At 42.8% G+C, this 16,505-nt stretch overlaps 1 protein-coding gene across 1 annotated transcript in view; it reads left to right on the forward strand.

Moving 5' to 3' along the window:
- The first annotated feature begins 318 nt into the window (after positions 1 to 318).
- GREM1 (gremlin 1, DAN family BMP antagonist) overlaps positions 319 to 16,505 on the forward strand; it is a 34,604-nt gene continuing 18,417 nt past the window's right edge. Inside the window, exon 1 of the mRNA XM_075843380.1 lies at positions 319 to 551. The gene's annotated coding sequence lies outside the window, so the exon portion shown is untranslated. The remainder of the gene's footprint in view (positions 552 to 16,505) is intronic.

The raw sequence follows: 16,505 nt of genomic DNA on the forward strand, positions 1-16,505 counted from the left end.
TGAATTCGCACATGCAGTTTTAAATTCATTTTTTTTTTTTTTTATATGCAGGTTTTTATTTTTTAAACCAAAGCCAGGAGGGAATAAACAGGGACAAAAAAAAAGTATAAGTCCTTCCTATATATTTGCCATTCCTGGCTTTAGTTAAAAAAAACGTAATAAAAAAACTGCATGTGTGAATTCAACAAGCTTGAACCCTGCGTTATAATGTGAGCCTTGTTATTCCCTGGCTGTATCCCTGGCTGACTAGCCGGCAGCGCAGAGTATTTGCAGCATTTTCGGTGATGATATCAGAACAAGTGTATGAGGTGGAGGAGGCCGGGGAAGTGTTAAAGGGGCGGAGAAGAGCGGCACCCGGGCTGAGAGCGGCGGCCAATGATGAGGGAGGTTTCCCGGGCAGAGCTCAGCTGGCAGACATTTAAATGAGAGACAGGCCGGCGCTGCGGCAATTTGTAGCCTGGATCTGAAGGATTTCCTCCTCATCCTCTCGCATGGACAGCGCAGCCAGGAGACAAGTCCTGTGAGGCAGGGTCCGCACACTCCAGACACAGGTAACATGCCGACACTCGTGGGAGGGGAGATAGAATATATATATATTTATATATATATTCTATTCTACTTTATTATATACATCGTTCTGACGACGACCTGATCATGTGCGACATTTTCCTCATACATTGTGAGACTTTACCTGCATATGTCCCATTTATTAGTGTGATAACTGCAGGAAGATGTGTGGGGACTACATGGCACATGGAGGCAGCTGTTAGGTGACAGACAGATCTGATACTACAATGTTTAAGGCAGGTCATGGATGTTATACAGTTGTATTTTAGGGTCCATATTATGGCTGCAGCACCTCGACCCCCACCCCTGTAATGGAATCTAAGTTTGGCTCACCGGTCAGGGAGTTGCGACCCCCCCCCCATTTTTATTTTTTTTTAATTTAAATATAATGTATGCACCATTTTTAAAAGATTAAATTATGACATTTCCCACTAAAACGTAAAAAAAATTATTAAATGTAGTTTTTTAGTATTTTTTTTTTTTAAATACATAAGTGTAAATGACCGTGATCTCCGCTGTGAGCCGGGGTTTATAACGTACCCCAGTATAATTTTGGCTGTTTCTGCTGAAGTTGAAGAGAGAAATGCCAAGACCAGGAGGATTCCTATAAGTTACTGTTTCATTTATGGAATTGTTCTATTTGGATTCCGTTTATAAGGGGTAATTTTTATAGTTTTTCTGTATATAAGGTGGGGGATTGTCTTTTCCTGGCATTATAAGGGTCGTTCTCCTATGTAGGGAAATAATTGCAGGTCGATCCTACTAAAGCTGCTCTGGCAATTGTAGTGTTTTTTTTTTTTGCTGTACACAATGGATCCTATTAATTTCTATGGAATTAGATTGGTGGATTTGTTTCACTCATTATGGAGCCCAGGAACCTATAAGATCATCAATAAAATTCCTATAGGATTGTTCCGGAGGCTGAGAAGATCCGGTTTTGTATACGGCACATAACGAAAGACCAGGGTTTTCCTATAAGTAAATGTCTGGACTGTAAGAGAAGTGACCTCCTATTCCTCAGCGTCTCCTAAAGGAAGACCTTAGGACTAGTGGACGGGACTTTCTTCTATTCTGTTAATTCGTGCTTTGATGAATAAGAAAATCTATATGGGTTCCTGGCGCTGCACACGTTTGGGTGAAGAATAGCGAAATTGATGAACTTTTTACTTTTTTTTTTCCCGCCCCTCTGACACTTGGGTTTCCCTCGGTCATGTTCCCAAGAGAAGCTTCACAATAAATTCATCTAATCTATTCTCCCTAGTAGTTTCATAAAAAGTTTACCGACGGATACCAGCCATATATATGCCAAAAGATACTCTCCTGGCATGTGTTCAGCCCATTATAGGCTATTAATCTCTTCAGCGTGTATGCCAAATGTACACCCCGAACGTGACACCATTCAGTGGTCCTTTATTTGACCGTGTTCAGTAGATCCCAAAGACCTGGAAGCAATGATGTCATGTCTACCACTGCATCTAACCCGATAAATAGCACTTCTGATGCTGTGATTTCCATTGTTAAATTTGAAGGATATGAAACGGTTAATAATTCATGAACCGCAGACCGCATTTCAATATATATTCTATGTATCCTGATTCGGGGTTGGCATAAAACAGTGCGTGCATTAAAGGGGTTCTCTCATGAAGACCGCTCCTGTGCATATACCCAATAAGGGCAGCTGGATGTCTTAGAGAGGGGTCACCCGCTCTGGACCCCCCTATATGAGCCACAGCGGACGGACACTAAGTGGCACCGCTCTGGCAGACCAGGCACATCCATACATTACAGGGACAGCCACTCGTTTACGTGGCTGCCATGCGATGAATGCTATGTTTGCTAAATGTCGGGTCAGCAGTGGCTTCGCCCAGCGATAGATTTATCTGAGGTGTTTGGTGCCAGCGTTTGAAGTACAATGGCCCAGATTTATTAACCTGCTTATGCCAGGTTTTGGCGTATACCACACTGTTAAAATGTCGCCATGTCTTCATGGCAAATTTTAGCAGTGTAGTATATGCCAAAACCTGGCATAAATGTGGGCGAATCTACTTCAAATGCTGGCACCAAACACCTCAGATAAATCTAATAGATGTCCCAGATGTCCCCGACCTTTGCAGTTTGTGAGAATTTCATATACGACTTATGGTGTTAAGCGACACTGAATATTAAAAGGGAAACCGCCTATTAATGATGTGACCAATCGATATCACGATCACCGTGGTGTGAACTGCCAATGATGTGGCTTAACATTGGTACCAAGGTCTAGTAATGTTGTTCCATCCCTGGTGCCACTAGTGCCCTATAGTATGTGGTAACAGCTGGGCAGCCGTCGGTTGGGGGTACATGGTGATGGTGCATTTATTACTTGCTACGGTTTTAGACTCCAAGTTCAACAATTTAATGAAATAACAAATATCAAAGGTTTTGGTCTTGATAAAAAAAAGAAAATAACATGAAGTCCACATCACACGGTGATATTTTGGTCAGTATTTTGCAAGGCAAAACTAGGAGTGATTCGTACACGGAGAGAAGTAGAATGGAAAGGTTTCTACCTCTTCCGTGTTTGTTTTCCTCTCCTGTTTTTTGGCTTACAAACACTGAAGCGGAATACTGCTGTGTGAAAGTGGCCAAACTTGATAAATCTGTCAGTCGTTGCCGCTTCCATATTTATTGGTGCGTTTGTGCTGTTTCAATTCTGGCACACTGGTAAATGGGGGCCACAGTTCCGAGGAGGGGGTTCATCTTTCATCATCCACATTTATACATGTATAATATATTGTGTTATTCAAACATGCAGGGTATATAGTACATAGAGACCGAAGTAGTGATACATTTACAAATGACTTTCCAACAAGAAATCAGGGCAGCGGGTTCTGGCCTCTGCCTCGAAGGGCGACTAGGGTGACTGTTTCTCGTAACTTGGAATAAAATCGTGGGATAATTGTGCCGGACTCCCATTGGCTGAATCTGTACATCTTCATATTCCTGGAGATCAGGCGGATGCTTTGCAGTTTTATTGCCTATCCTTAAAACGGCCCAGATTTTTGGGATAATCAGTCGCTTGCAACCATCAGATATCCCTATAGTAAAAATAAAATAAAAAATAGCCTAAGGGCTCATGCACAAAGCCGTATAAAAGGACCGCCAACGAGGTGCATGAGCCCTCTACTTTACATCCATGTGCTTCTGATTTCATAAAACAAAACCGGCCATTCCCCATCAGACTCTGTGTATGGAAGGTGTTCCCTCCTGAGGCATTGCCTGTGTGGCGCGTCTGTACAGGCTCCGTGCCAGTGTGAACGAGCCCAAAATGGTCTGTTCATAGAATAGAGGCTGCCGGGGAAACTGATCGACCTGCCGCATTGCGGGCTTGTAAGGGTATGTTCACACGTAGTCAACAAAAACGTCTGAAAATCCAGAGCTGTTTTCAAGGGAAAACAGACCCTGCTTTTCAGACGTTTTTTTACCAACTCGCATTTTTCGCGGCGTTTTCGCGGCGTTTTTTACGTCCGTTTTTGGAGCTGTTTTCATTGGAGTCTATGAGAAAACAGCTCCAAAAACGTCCAAAGAAGTGTCCTGCACTTCTATTGACGAGGCTGTATTTTTACGCGTCGTCGTTTGACAGCTGTCAAACGACGACGCGTAAATGACAGGTCGTCTGCACAATACGTCGGCAAACCCATTCAAATGAATGGGCAGATGTTTGCCGACGTATTGGAGCCGTATTTTCAGACGTAAAACGAGGCATAATACGCCTCGTATACGTCTGAAAATAGGTTGTGTGAACCCAGCCTTAGAATAGCGTTTGCTTGCAAACTTGATTTTAATAGTGCCATTATAATAAAGAACTAGCCACATTGCAATTCCCCAATATAGTGGCTCAAAATCTGAATTTATTTATCTATTTGAATATTGAAAATGAAAATCTGTTTTATTCATCTGAACGTGATTGTTTCTGCAGCAGGTGCATGGATTTCTGCAAGATCGATCCAGAAAAATGGAACTGATTTTCAGTAGCAGAAAAATGCTGCAACAAATGCTGGTTGTGAATGCACCCTAAGTCAATGTTCACACACTGCAATTTGTTGCGGATTTTTAAGCCAAAGACAGAATTGGTTTCAGAAGGAATGTTCTATATGTATTTATAGTCCTCCTGGATCCACTTTTAGTTTTGGCTCAAAAATCTCGTCCACAACTTAATACCCCCCCCCCCTCCCCCCCAACAATGATCCTTTTATATGTTCTGTGTGTAATTTAAAAATACAGCTAGGCTGCCACGTGTACTCTTATTAACATTTTAGTTACAGGGTTATAAAAATTACAAACGTGAACTTTTTTTTTTTTTATCATGGATTTGCTATTTCGTAGTCATAATAGCTAATAAAAAAAGAACTTGCCTGAAGCTCAAAGCATCGGGACAGGAGGGACTTGTTTCCATCTGCTAATTTTTAGGGCTAGTTCACCTGTATTTCATTGCGGAAAGTCTGCAGCATAATATAGTAGCAGCAGAGTGGATGAGAGTTCAAGAAATCTCATCCAGACGCTGCGTAGGTGATATGCGGAGATTCCATACTCAAATTGACCTGCAGTGTGGTTTTTTTAAGCCGCAGCATGTCGATTGTGGTGGGAAAATCTTGATAGTTTGTTGCGGGTTTTCCCCATTGAATTCAATGGGGATCTAAAACCCGCAACGGTCAAATGTTTCGACTTGCGCCGGAATCGTAGCGATTACGCCGCAAAAATCGCAACTTGTGTGTTGCAGTTGCTGTTAAAAGTTAAGTAAAATGGTTACGTTTTTTGGGAGGGCGTTTTAGGCCAAGTTCACATCTGCGTTTTTAATTTCCATTGCTCTGCTCCTTTATAGGACCTTATACTTACCTCTGATGTTCTGCAGGCCGGCCTCCTGGGATAACTTTTTATCCCATGTGACCGCCGCTGCAGCCAATCACAGGCTGCAGCAGTCTCCTAGGATGAAACATCATCCCAGGAGACCAAATGCTGCAGTTTTCTGCAGCGGACGGACGGGTGAAAAACTGCAGCACCCACTGGAGTGGATACATTGTGTACCTTTTGCGCAATGTATCTGCCCTATGTGAACTTAGCCTTAAAGTGTAAAGGGGAGGGGTGAGTTTAGCCTCTTATTATGTTACGTCCAACCCTGCATCCCTCACTATTTTATGAGGTCTCATTAATAATGATCTATGGTAGATCTACATTAAAGGGATCTCATAAAATAGAAGGAAGGGCTGTGGGGGGGGGGGGGGGGTAAACTACCCCCTTCTGTAAAGTGTGTCCCACACAATGCCCCCTGTATATAGTGTTACCCCCCCCCCCTTGTAGATAGTGCCACACACAATCTCCCTGTAGATAAAGCCCCTCCAAACAAATAAAAAAAACATACTCACATAGCCCTGTTCCCAAGCCTATCAGGGCTGCAGAGTCTCACTGCCTCATCAGTCCTGCAGCTTCTGAGGTGCCGAGCCGGGAACTTGCGTAGGCCGGCGCAACCTAGTGACGTCACCGTGCCGGCCTGCGCTGGTATCCTGTCCCAGCCTCTTAAAGTCTGCAAGCCTAGCGTGGCTTATAGCCTAGTGAATGGTAGCAGCCGCTTTTGTAATACAGCTCCTTTTAGCTTTTTTGCGATGTTACATTTTATTGGTTATTCTTTTCTTTAAAATGAATGCCCTGCTACTATCAACAAGCGGCTGTAAAGGCCCTGTTCACACAAAGTATTTTGACTAGCTTTTTGGAGCGGAAACCGCTCCGCAAAAACCGGCCGAAAATGCCTCCTATTGCTTTCAATGGGAGACGGGGGCGGTTTTCTCCCGCGAGCGGTAAAACCGCCTCGCGGGAGAAAGAAGGGACATGCCCTATCTTCGCGCGTTTACACCTCTGACCGCGCGTTTACACCTCTGACCTCCCGTTGACATCAATGGGAGGCAGAGAGAGCGTATTTCGCTGACTTTTTTTCCCGTAGCGCTCAATGACCGCAGGCGAAAAACGAGGCAAACGCCGTGCAGGAAGGACAAAATCTGCCTCAAAATCCAAAACGGAATTTTGAGGCAGAATTTTCCTCCTGCAAAAAAACTCTGCGTGAACACAGCCTAACAGATCTGTGGACCCTTGTCTCTTCTTATTTTGTTGTTCTTTGATATCTTCGACATTCTGGGTGGGAGAAAAATATAACTTGGCAAAACCCGAATTTTCACTTGTCATTTGAGAGACTGGTTTCTATTGGTACACTGCCCGCGCTACAGCCTATTTATTGGGTTTGTCGAGCAGCTCCGCTCTAACAACCAGTGTTTCTCATATTGTTTAATTCTTAAACACGGCTGCATTGCAGTAAAACATAAGAAAGCTATATAAATTTGATATCTCCATGATCATACTGACCCACAGAATAAAATGTAATGTTTACCACACGGTGGACCCCGTAAAATCAAAGCCATTCTACACCACACATTAATTTCTTTCAGTACATTATATTAGGGTTGTCACGATACCAGAATTTGGACTTCGATACCGATACTTTGTGTAGTATTGCGATACTCAATACCAAAACGAGACTTGGCCAACAATAATAATAATAATAATAAAAGTTCTTACATTTTCTGATGTGGTGTGATGAATTTTGAACTTCCATGTGCCTCACATTAATAGTAATTAACCCCATCAAGTTCCTCACAGTCATAATGGACAATATTGGGTTAATGTGTGAGGTACATGATGAGGTTAATTACTAATAATGTGAGGCACATGGAGGTTCAAAATTCATAACACCATGTGGAAAAAAATTAATTTTTTTTATTTTATAACCGCGTAAACATCATAAATGATGCGATAATTTTGTTATTACAGTTGTGACTATACCAAATACGTGTATATTTCATGTATTGAGACTTATTTTAATGTTGTAAAAAATGATTTAACATTACTTTTATATTTTTAACTTTTTTATTTTTATACTTTAATGTACTGGCATATATTTATATACTGAGTGTACACGGGCAGTTGTTTAGGACATACCTAAGTATGCTCTAACAACAGAAAAATATCAGACAGCCCTGGGGTCCTTCAATGGTCCCTGAGCTGCCTGCCCATATATGGTATGTCCCTCGATCGCGTTATAGGAATTCCTGTGACGCAATTCAAAGGGCATTCCCCCATCTCATTTTCCCCTTGAATGCTGCGGTGAAGCTTTGACCGCAGCATTCAGGGGAATAGCGGCGGAAATCAGAGGTTTCTCTAATCTCCCCCGTTAGAGTGGAGCTGCGGCTGAGTAACAGTCATTGCCCCGCTCCTGACAATAAGTGCGCACACGTGATCATCAAGCGGTGATGTGGCCGGCGCTGCACTAATGAGCGCAGGCACTGAAGTCAGAACATGGGGGTGTTTTGCAGTGCGCCCGCCATGTTCTGTCTTCAGTACTGGAGCACATTAATGCAGCGCTGGTCGCATCACATCATGCTGTCCGCGCACGCACACTTGTCAGGACTCAGGAGCGGGGCAATGACTGTATTACACACATATTACACAGCCGCAGCCCCGCTCTAACTACAGTCATGTGTTACTATACTTAGCTGTGCGGCCGCACAGCTTAGTATCAAAATACATGAAATAACGGTATTGAACCGTTTGAGGGTGCACGGTATCGAAACAGTATAGAAATTTCGATGCATCATGCAACCCTACATTATACGGTATAATAAATTCTGCTATTGCTTTTAAAAACTACAACTGTGTCGGCAGAGAAATAAAAAAAGTTATGGCTTTTGGGAGCCAGGGAGGAGAAGACGAAAAAAAACTAAAATTGACCTGGTCCTTAAAAGGAACCGGTCACCAGCATTTTACCTATTGAACTCTGCTGTCAAAAGTCCATTGCCATTATCACCTCTCCTAATCTCCTCCTCCGACCGTAAATAGCGGTCTGCAAACATTTTGTGCCTTTTTATGGTAATAATCAGTCAGTCTCGTTCGTTCCTCTTCTTATTCCCGCCCACTGCCAAAAACTGGCCTGCCCTGAATCCTGAAATCTCGTCTGAGATAGCGCGCATGCGCCAGTCACGTATGGTCCGATGCCCTTACTTGTTTCACCCAGGCCTCAAATCTAGTTACTGTGCATGCGCCACTATGGTGTCCTGTTGTGCGTACACACCAGAATAGGACATCGATGCGCAAGCGCGGGATTTCGTGTGTGCTGGGGGGAGGTGAGGACCTGTCAATCAAAAGTAAGGAGGAGGAGTTAACTTAGTAAGGCTCGAGGAATATGATATGAGTCATATATGCATACGGCACAGGAACACTAAAAAACTGAATACTAAAGGTATAGAGCCGACTTAGAAGATAATTATAGGTTACATAGAAATTATTTTTCAGTCACTACCACCAGGTATTGCTGGTTTAATAGGTGACATGCTGGTGACAGGTTAAAACTTTATAAATCTTACTAATCCCCAGAATAAAGTTAACATGTAGTTTTATGCTGCACACTGAACGCTGTAAAAATAAAACCCCAAAAACACTCCGAATTGTGGGTTTTTAGTTTTTTCTTCAACGCCACACAATTTTTTTAACAGTTTCTCAATACATTAAACTACTATACAACTTGTCCCACAAAAAAACATCCCCTTTTAATGGCTGTCGCCGGAAAAATAAAGACGTTATGGCTTTTGGAAAATGAAGATGAAAGACTAAACTTGGCTGTGTCCATGAACGGGTATTCCTAGAATCTATTCCGGCCATGTGAAATGCACCTAAATGTGTGTGAATTAGTCTCCCCGTTCTTCATAGACCTCCTTTAGGTTTCTTTACAGGTTTTCTACTGTATGTTGCCGTTTTATTTCTATGCTGTATAATTGCTTATGCTCCTTTTCACTTTCAACTTGTCCCAATCCACAAGACCAAATTATTTCTACAATTTCATTAATATCCTCTTTGATAAGCTAAGTTCCATTAAAGTTATGGACCTGTACTACATTTCATACTATTTTTTTATCATTTTTGATGACCTTGTTGATTTGATGATTGAAGCATATTCTATATGGTGATCTAGGACCAGCGGCTGATGTGAAACTACAACTTCCAGCAAGCCCTGACCGCTGCGGGCTGGAGACCACTGACATAGGCTGTGATGTTACAGGGCACCAACTGTAGCCATAGCCCTGCAACATATCCGGACACTGTTGCCTTGTCTCATGGTATCGTAGGCAAATGTCACAATGCAGTCCTAGCCTAAATTCTCCGGATTCTACATGGCATTCAGAGACACTATGGGCACGCACGTTGTCCCAGCCTGTCTTGTTCAGAGCTTCACAGCAAGGCATTGTGAGAAACAGGTTGAGAGCCTGTAATACATGTAGAGCACTAAGGAAGGGGATTGGACCATTTACAGTTTATAACTGTGCTGTAAACTTTAGCAGAATGAGGGACGATTTTTCGGGGAGGGCACTACTATATTCCAATATCATCTGGATTTAACCTATAAAGTCCATTCAGTCCTTGATAAACATTTTCTTGCACCTATAATAATTTATTTCTATGGCCTCCGTTATACCTCTCTCACATTTTTACTACACTGCTCAGTTCTCTTTCCATCCAGGCATACTATGGGTATGTTCACACGCAAAAGCAAAATACGTCTGAAATTCCGGAGCTGTTTTCAGGCGAAAACCGCTCCTGAATTTCAGATGTTTTTGCATGTACTCGCGTTTTTCGCGGCGTCTTTTATGGACTTAATTGGAGCGGTTTTTCATTGGAGTCAATGAAAAACGGTGTCCTGCACTTCTTTGACGCGGGCGTAATTTTACGCGCCGTCTTTTGACAGCGACACGTAAAATTACACCTCGTCTGAACAGAACATCGTGAGACCCATTGCAAGCAATGGGCAGATGTTTGCAGACGTATTGGAGCCGTCGTTTCAGGTGTAATTAAAACGCCTCCATTACGTCTGAAAATAGGTCGTGTGCATGCGCTCTTAAACTGGTCCATGGAATAATCCTGCACCTTCGTGTCATCATTTGTATTACAGTGTAATCGCTTGTTTTCTGATAGGTAACAGAGGGCTTTATCCTGGTTCATTGCAGATATTATTGCTACCCTGATATGTTTTTTTACCTGCTGCATTAAAATGTTTGCACAAGGTTCACCAGACGAGGCACAAAGTTACCGATAGTGTTGAACGGAGCCAAGAAGTAAAGAATTTCCAATAACTTATTAGGCCAAGTTCACACATCTGAAGAACTCTTCCTCCATGGATGGTGTCACATACGTGGCAAAATCTGCATGTATTATATCTGTGCAATGCAAAGGGTGGAATCTGCTGCAAGGATAGGCCATCAGTAGGAAATTAAAAAAACCTGTAACTTGGCAGGAACAGTGCCATAGTCCCCGGCACCCACAGTCTGTTCTGAGTCACTTGCAATGTCCTGACGCTGCCCTATGTAAGTACCTTGTATGCCCCGGTGGCACAAACCTTGTGCCACAGACGCTCTAGTTACGCCCCTTAGACTCCGATTTATATTGCATGACGTTTTGTATATACATGTAAATAGTTATGTGAGGAAATTAGGACTTCACCTTATTTTAACCCTGTACATAGACTCCATTAGGAAATCCGGGAAATTTTGTTTCGCAGGCTTGAAAAAAAGAGACAAAATAGAAATCTAATCCAGACAAGCAACGAAATTGGCTTTGTTTACTCTAGAAAGTGGCGCTTCTAAGGTGATTTAATTAACTTGTATAAATATATAAAGTCTGCAAAAGAATCTCAGCCGACCAGTCTGTCAGCGACGCTGTAGCTCTGTCAAGGGTCCCAATAATACAAAGATCCACAGATTATAGGGGCTGTATATATTGGGCTCACTTAAGAATTTGGGTTCTAGTCCTTCTTGACGCCTTTAGGGCAGTAAAAACTGTAACTAATTTGAAAATAAATTTCATGAGCTGTGCAGCCAAACCTGTAGAGCTGTCTGCTATCCGTGTATATTGTGAATGAGTAAAATGTATGGAGAGAGGACATCTGTAGGGACAATAAAACGTGTTTTTTTTTACAGTTCATCATATGAAGCATTTCTGGGGATCATATCCGTTCATCAGGGCTATTAAAAGTTTTACGTTATAGGTATCCTGTCCTCGAATGATTATTAGAAAAAAATCTTTCCAATGTTATCTTGGTGGGCATTGCTATAGGCACATACCGTACCTCTGCGCGCATGACTTTTGCATTCTGGATTTGGTACAATTCATTGAGAGAGAGGGGGGGGGGGGTGTAAGGCTCCAACTCATCCTATGTTATAGGGGTATTCTCCCTTAGAAGCAATGCACTTCTTTCGGAGGCACTTTACAGCGCCACATGGACTGACTACGGGTTCGTTGTGATAAATACTACTACAATAACATTATTTTGTTAACCCGTTATACAGGGGTATTCCAGGACTTTGATATTGATGGCCTGTTCTTAGGATAGGCCATCACTATCAGATTAGTGGTGGTCCCACGGCCGGCACCCCTACCGATAAACTTTACCAGGCACAGCGCCGTACACTTTGCAGCTCATTTCCATTCAAGTTAATGGGACTAAGCTGTAATACCAGGTCCAGCCACTACAAAATGTATAGCGCTGTGCCTAATCACGATGAAGGGGGATGCAGCATTTTTTAATCAGCTGATTGGTGGGGTTGCCCGGAGTCTGACTCCTGCCAGTCGCCTAAAGATCAGCCATCAATATCAAAGTCCCAATAAACCCCTTTAAGAAATGAGACAATTTGGGGCCTTAAATAGGTTGGCTGCTTTAGTAAAATCTTCAGCAATGTATTGTGAACATTATTTTAATTACTAATATGTCTATATTTGTATTTCCATAATGGTTTCCTCTGTTATAAGCCACGCCCCCTTGTTATGACCGCTCTAACATTCGGCCCGTTCGCCACTCTCGTCCATAATATGACCGTAGATGGAGGAGCATATGACCAGACACGTTACTTTGCATCCACCATTGTAGCACTGCGCCTTCGCTAGTTTTCCTGGGTGCTACATAGATCGCAATACCAATGTTACCACAAGCCGCCTATGCTGGAGCACGCTGCTCATATCCTGACGGACTCCCATATACAGATATACTGGGCAAAGGTCCTGTTGGATCGAAACGCAAACATTGATATTGGTCTTCTGTTATGTATGTCAGAACAAATCCAAAACCTTGTTAGCATCAAAACATTGACTCATTCATTTACTGTGTGCTGCGGATTTCGCTTTACTACATGTTTTGCTGTGTGAAGTCTATTACAATGGAGGATGCAGGTGACGTGTCTGGTCACATGCTCCTCCAGCTTTGGCCATTTTATGCATTGGAGCGGCAGCCAGGTGACAGCTGTCATGGGGTGGGGCTTATGATTACAGGAAATGGGCACTAGACTTCATATAAAGGTATATAAGTAAGTTTATAAAAATATTTACAATCTACTCTTGATAATTTTCCTAAAGCGACCAATCCCTTTAAGGATCACAGGCACTTTTTTACGTTTTTTGCCTCGCTGATTTCAGTCAGCCCTAACTTTTTTTTAATTTAGGTCTATGTAGCAGTTGGATTCCTTTTTGTTTTTTGATTTATAATGGCGGAATGCACAAAACAAAGAAATTCCGCTATTTTTTTTTTAGGCTGCAGGCTGCCAGTATGAAACTGTCAGCTTTGGCAATCACAAGGCCGGGCGGAGTGTTTTATATTGGCAGCGATCAATGCAGATGCTTGGGATAAATTTTCTCCAATCCCGGCAGTTAGTGCTGCAAGCTGTTCTCTTTGGCCCGGGCGATCGCATACATATATGTGATTCTGCAGGATGGGGTCAAGATAAATCACTTAAATACTTTTATAAAGGGGTTGTCAAGGATTAGAAAAACACGGTTTTTGGAAAAATAGCAGAGGTTTTTCTAATCCTAGACAACCCTGTTTTTTTCCATGTTTTTTCTTCCTACAAACTATTGTTTAGTTCAGGAGAGGGGGACGTCCGGCCCATGGGCTGTAAAAGGCCTGCGTGATCATTTAGTCTTGCCCGACCTCACTTAGACCACGCTGCTGCCGCGTCATTCGCTACTTGCCTCCGTCCGCCCTACTCAATGGCATTTCGGGGCGGGCGAAGCCAAGTATAGCGGCGGCGGTCTGAGTGAGGTCGGTGCGTGCTGGCCCAATAGTGGACCAGTCCGGTCACCTGACCTGAGTCCGTGAGGTGACTGGACTGGTCCACTCCCGTCACCGCACGCCCCGATCTCACTCTGACTGCCGCTGCCACCGTATCATTATCTCCTTGGCTCTGTCCGTCCGCCCGCCCTACTCACTCAGGGTGAGGTCAGGTGACTTAAAGGTTTTTTGTTTTTTTTTCATCAAGTGCATTTATGATATTTCCACAGGATTGAAACGTTGCAAGTGTTTTTATGCCTGGGGAATAAATCAAATACACTTCTTGATTATCTTGAGTGCTGCAGTTTCTTTCTTCGATTGCATATTGATTGTCTCCCTTGGACCTGGGATTCTTTGCTGCGTGCTCCACCCATGTTTGGGGAGTTGTCATTTCACACTGAAGAATTGACACTTAAGTTGATAATTTTATATGACCCGTGAATGAGGTTATAAATATCCATATGGCGCTTGGCAGAAAAAAGGTTCCCCACCCCTGGTTTAGTTGAATGAGGATTTAATATCCCTTCTTTGCTGACAGCCATAGTCTAAGCATCCCGAGAACGGGCTTACCTGGCCGTCCCTGGGCACCCAATATGAATGAAGTGGTACTGCGCATGCTTGGCGCTCCATTCATTTTCTATGGGGCCACCAGACAAAGTGCTCGGCCGCCCCATAGTAAAGCATACGCAGTACCATTCCATTCATATGGGGTGACTATGGACGACCTGGTAAGCCCGTTCTTCGGATCAGTGGGTACCAGCAGTCAAACCCCACCAATCAGATCTTGTGAATAGGTGATAGATATAGATTATGAGAAAATCCCTTTAATTCACTTTTTGTCGGCACTCGAAATGAAACCTACTGTGTTCCATTTAGAAACACTTTTGGCAGTGGCTTATCTCCTGCGGGAACAAATAATCTGGCATTTTGGATTTCCAACATGCCAGATTCTTCTGTCCCCCGATATTTGACGGGACAGTCAGAGGCCCCTATTAACTTAAAAGTTGTTGGATCGGGCTGACAATCTCGTGGATGGACCAGTTTTCGATCAGGTCTTGTGTCGGTTTCTACCATTCCTGCTCTTATCCACTTGAATTCATCAGGTTCCAGTCCTAACCACGTGCCTATAGCAGTTGTCAATATGACTAACTTAAATCTCACCATATGCTAAACTTTCCCAGATGACTGGGAATAGGAATACGTTTTGCAAGACATGAATCAGACTTTATAATCTAGAATGTGGTTGTAAATGAAAATTCCTGGGGTGCCCTTTACACAAGGTTAGCTTTTCATCTGACTTTATTTTACTATAAGCAGCACTGTTTCTCCTCATAATAATTTTATTACTAAATACTTACACCATGAAACGCTTCCTATACCATGAACCACATTGTGTCTTCTAGCTTGTACGTGGCAGACAGTCCTCTATGGCTTAATCACAGTTTTATTTAACAAGAGGTAATAATATTTGATAGAGTACCCGCTCGTGGAAGTTAACCACACAGTTTAAGTCTGTGTGACAGAATGACGGAGACGGTCCTTACATGTAGTGAAAGAGAGGATTTATTGTATCTGCAACTGGAATTGGAAAATGAGTGATATTTGACAGAAGGTGGCAGCAAATCCTGACAGCAAAACCAGAGAAATGTATAAAATCGTAATCCTAGACCTCCAGATGATGGGTGTTGTCTAAGGGATATAATGCTGTGTAGAGTTGGGGGAAGTTATTTAGGCGATCACAGAGAGAGAATTATTTTTTTCTATCTAGTTTTTCATTGATATTTGTGCTCTTTTACATTATACAGACACTACATATATGAGATAGGATAGAACACACGCACACGCACACAAAATCTTATCTTATTTGGACACCCCTTAATATCTGCAGGTACTATTAAATTCACTTTCCACCAATGCATAACATTGTGTATGCAGCCATGCAAGACAAATAGTAGTAACATGCGTCATACTGAAGAAACAAGTGACTATCAACAAGGCACTGTCCAATTCCTACCCTGGTAGAGCTGCTCTGTTCACCTGTAAGTACATTTTATTGTCAACTGCAAATATTGTGAGGTCCACTCAGCGCTCAAAACATCAGGATTAAAAAAGTGTTTGTCTTTAGAAACAGCGCCACTCTTGACCATGGACTGTGTCTGGAATTGCAGCTTGGCTCCGTTCAATTCAAATGGGCTGAGCTGCAAAACCAACACAGCCTATGGACAATAGTAGCACTGGTTTTATGTTTAGGTTGTTAATTCGTGAGCATCAGGAAAAAGAAGAGCAAAAAACAAAAGCCTACACTGAGGCCAATTTGTGTATAGGTTCAGACAGCACCAGATACGTGGAAGGATGGGGTTTTGCACAGATATGGGCCCAACCCAAATATGAGTATAAAAGAGTATCCGACACACCAATTTTGAAACCAAGGTATTTTTATTTTGTTTTTAATGCCAGTGGCAGAGTGCGACGTTTCGGTCTAAGCGACCTTCATCAGGCACTGAGAGCGCCATGACACAGCGGCCAGCCGCCATCAGCACCATTAGCGCTCGTCTATGCAGTTTCCCAGCACGGCTCAGTGCCTGATGAAGGTCTCTTAGACCGAAACGTCGCAATCTGCCCCTGGCATTAAAAACAAAATAAAAATACCTTTGTTTAAAAATTGGTGTGCCGTATACTCTTTTATACACTGAGGCCAAGTTCACACCTATTTGTATTTGTTAGTAGAGCCTGACATATGCAACTTCATGCCTATACAGTAGCATACATC

The sequence above is a fragment of the Rhinoderma darwinii genome, chromosome 12, assembly GCF_050947455.1.
Source record: "Rhinoderma darwinii isolate aRhiDar2 chromosome 12, aRhiDar2.hap1, whole genome shotgun sequence".
Lineage (NCBI taxonomy): Eukaryota > Metazoa > Chordata > Amphibia > Anura > Rhinodermatidae > Rhinoderma > Rhinoderma darwinii.